The sequence below is a fragment of the Populus euphratica genome, unplaced genomic scaffold (assembly GCF_000495115.2).
Source record: "Populus euphratica unplaced genomic scaffold, PopEup_1.0 scaffold271.1, whole genome shotgun sequence".
In the NCBI taxonomy this organism is placed as follows: domain Eukaryota; kingdom Viridiplantae; phylum Streptophyta; class Magnoliopsida; order Malpighiales; family Salicaceae; genus Populus; species Populus euphratica.
In genome coordinates, this window is record NW_011499926.1 from 671,240 (window position 1) to 675,378 (window position 4,139).

The 4,139-nt window shown below is 37.5% G+C and overlaps 1 protein-coding gene and 1 pseudogene across 2 annotated transcripts in view; one reads left to right on the top strand and one right to left on the bottom strand.

Moving 5' to 3' along the window:
• LOC105135701 (TMV resistance protein N-like) overlaps positions 1–4,139 on the bottom strand; it is a 25,250-nt gene that overhangs the window by 7,879 nt on the left and 13,232 nt on the right. The window lies entirely within an intron of this gene.
• LOC105135703 (uncharacterized) lies at positions 1,790–3,018 on the top strand (annotated as a pseudogene).

Here is a 4,139-nt window from a genome sequence, read left to right on the forward strand (position 1 = left end):
CCAGTTGCTGTTTAAATAACGTTTAAGTTAGATGGGGGGGTTATTAAGTTATGGATAAACATGTCACACAATTATCAATAATTTAGAGATAATGAAGCAAGCAAGAAGAATTTTATGGATGTGTTTGGAAGATACCTAATCAATGGAGAGACAATACTACAATAGCAATCGATACACTAGCTCATCCCTACTTCAATTGGATTAGGAGAGAGTTCTACAATGACTAGTGCACTTAAGCAGACCACTTTATCTTCTGTCTTTTTTTTGAAAGAAATACAACGCTGTTTGTGATTATAGTTTCAGTAATAAAATCAAGGCAGAGTTAGGTTTCAGTAATGAGATTACTAGCAGTCTAGCACCATGACTATTGAAGTTAAGGCTTGTAAAGCAAATTGGAAAGAAAACAAAAATGCAGTTGCCTAAAATTCTCTTATCAAATATCATAAAGTGGGAGAGTTAGGTGGAGATGGGATGTATGTTCCCCCATTTCCACTATAAAATAGAGGTTGTGTGAGAGCCAAAAGAAAGCAGTAAAATGTAGCAGCTTGCAGTAGCAAGCGCAGAGGGATAAGAGAAATGTAAGGCAATTACAAAGAGAAGGAGTTGAGTGAGGTGTTCCTCCTCCTTCATTGTTGTAGATTGTAGTTTTCTCTCTATATAATGAAATTGGCTGCTCCATGGACATAGGCAAATTGCCAAGCCACGTTAAATTGTTTTGTTGTGTGTTTGGGCATCAATCACCGACCTAACATTTTCAATAGCTTGATTATATATTGGTCCCACTTACTCGCTTGTTTTTCATTGTATGTCGTGATTGCTTTGTTTTTTAATTAACATACCAAACTTTATGTCTCATATCCATTTTCGTCAAGAACATTTCTTATGTGAAGATGAGGCTTACCTTGCAAAAAAGTTTATTGTTTTTGTAATTGAATCCGAATTATAGGTGATATCTATTAGTCTTAATGATGCATCTTTTCCTTTTGGCTATCAATATTTAGAGTTTGTCTTTTATGTTTTCTGGATGTACTAAGTGACTACTAAGAAGACTTGTGTATTTCTGATATCAGTCGAGGTATAATGCCATGGAACATGGAGGGTGTTTGTCTCGCTCTAAGCGTAGTGCTATACTTCAGGTGTGTTTCAATCTTTTAAATTGCTGTACTTCAGTTGTGTTTCAATTTTTTTAATTGTTGGACGTTACCAATGTCCTTGGCATTTTATGCTTTCTTCATTTACAACATGCCTCTTTCATCTTTTACATCCAGATACCTACGCATTTCTGGTTTCAGCAAATTAATGAACATTATCGGCATGTCAGTCAACGAATCCATCAAGCTATCAAATGAACTTGTCCATTGTAGATAGCCATCTGATAGCCAATGCTGAAAGGCCTTGTGATATTTCATCAAATGCCCAAACAGTTTGTACTCCCAGAGAGGAACATGAAATTGATATAATTGTTAGCCCTTTCTAGTCATTAACCTCCACATATTCTGAGCCATCTTCAAGATATAATCATGTTTTAGGACAGAACTCTAGGAGTGTACCAATGAAAGAAACCCCTTTTCCTCCATTTCCGATGCCTCCAAGCAGCAACCAACAGAGATCCAGAAATGGTTTGGGTGGGTTGAGTGGGAATACAATGGCTACTTGCTTGCATTGCCGAAATATGGTAGAAGTCCTCAATTGCCAGCAGCAAACAGTCATCCTGTCTCATTAGCTAGTTTTTCTTACCACTCAAGGCCCGTTTCAGATTCTGAGGTTTTATCTCCATCCAGTTCTCTGAGTTCATCCCAGAGAAAGCCGGAGCTTTGCTCAGGTTGGACCATCAAAGACTAATGGACTTGTTGTCTCTTCAGATTTTGCAAGTTCATCTAGGACTTCAAATAGTAACAGCAAGGTCAGTCAAGGTACTGTGGCTCCAAATCCTGTAGACAGAACCTCTCACAAATCTCTTTCCAGTGCTCCTTCTCTGTCTAGAAGTGCCTCACCTTTGCTTAAGGTTGAGTATGTTCAATCTTCTAATAAGGCTCTAGTGGAAAAAATTAGTGCAGCATTGGAATTTAATGAGGAAAAATTCTGTGCATTTAAATTAATATCCAGAGTACCTCCGGGATATAATTGATACTTAAGAGTATCTTGCCTACGTGCATCAATTTGGCTTATCACATCTTGTCTTTGAACTAGCTAGACTTTCTCCCAGTGCTGAGAAGCAAAGAGAGCTTGTTGAGATTCATAATTGCACCGTTGGGAAGAATGGTTCTGTTAAAAATGGTTTGAGCATTGACAATGGTCGTTCCAAAAGCAAGAAAAGTTCAAAGAAAGGCATAGAGTAGTGTGATGGTAATGGTATCACAAGCTCAGAGAACATTTTGTCAGATGGTCATAAGGTGGAGATCTTACCAAACGAAGGGCATCATGGTGGAAAAGGCAAATCAAAGATTTTAGTCGACAAACAAACTAACTTAAATTTGTCAATGGAACCAAATAGTGAAATTGTCGCTCAGCCAGATGGTGTCAGCTCAAAGAAGAATGTGGGGGCTGCGGGAGGAGGGAATAAACCTAAGAAAAAAACCTCAAAGTTCCTTAAGAACCGTGTCGGTGATACTTCCGCTGCCTCACTGCCCAATGTTGGTAATTCTGACGCTGATCCTGATGAAAAAGAAGAGAAAGCAGGTGTAGACAGCGATATGCTTGAACTGTTGCCGGTTCATGGAGTTTGGAGAAATGGGGGAGGCGGAAAACTTGTTGCAATGTCCCAGAAAGATTGCAAAAAATGACCTTGCATGGGAGCATAGTGGAAACGCCTGTTTGTATGTATAGAAAGAACTGGCACCAGACTTGATTAATGTCTTTTTGTGTGGATGTTAAAGCATGTTGTTGCTAGGTACATACCAGTACATTAGAGGTTTAATCCCTTGGACTAACTAGGAATGTTTCAAGCTTTTGAATTAACTGTAATCTTTTCCTGTTTGTTTTAGGTTAATAGCAAAAAGCTTTTTTTTTGTACGATTTGGTTGAATTGGAAATGTGATATTTGATATATTTTTTGATCAAATAGAATAATTAATTGGTAGTAGTATTTCTTTTAATGTATTTGAAGTTAGACACGGAAATGTTGGCAATCATGGATGCCATAATTGAAGATGGCTACTATATATGGTTTGGTGCCAAAAACAGAAGAAGAAAAAAGTAATGACAATTTAGGTTCAAAATTAGACTAAAAATGTAGCAATGAATGCTTTCATTAAGCAATTTAACACATGCTTTATTTGAAAAATGATCAACACAATATAAAACACTATTTAAATCATCAAAGTTGCAGGAAAGACAAGAGTAGGGATTGAAGGAGATAGAGCGAGGAAGGGGAGGGGGCACCAGGTAGTTTCAACCCCAAATGTCAGCCACAATGATTCACAGGTTGTCTCGCTAATTGGTCAGCCATGGCATTTCCTTCACGAATAACACTAACAAAAGGTAGATTCCAAACACCACGATCCTTACCCAAGGGCTTAGCTGGTGCGAGTTCTTGAGAGGACGTCCCCTGTCATATCATCAGCAAGATTCTGCACCATTTGTTTCTTCTTCTGGCCTCTCCATTGCAGGTATATTTTGTCATTTTCAGATATGGAAAGAAAGATAGAATGGTAAGCATTTTGGGGTTGTTAGAGAAAATTGCCAGGAAAAATCCTATGAACCACATCCTAATTAATTAGAATCAACAGAAAATAACACTCGGAAAGCTACACATTATTTCTGAAAGTAGCAATCCAGGAGGGAAAGAAAAAAGATTAAAGATCAATATAAAGAGAAAGACCAGCAGAAACTATAGCAGGACAGCATAAATCATCAAGCCTAGATCATTAGCAAATTAACTCGAGCCCTGGATCAAAATGGAAGCTCAAAGATTACTTTGAATGAAAACAAAGTGCCTCACAACATAAATAAAACCAGATTCCAGTCCAACATAATCGGAGCAAAAATTAAATCAGAAATTGTTACAAAGTCTTGTTGGGTTCAACAGTAAAGGTAAGATTCAGAATCCCAATGTGTAGGAATATAATGGCAGAATCGGAAACTGAAGAAAAGAAGAAAGATTTACAAAGGATTGATGTTTGGCAATAGAAATCAATCAA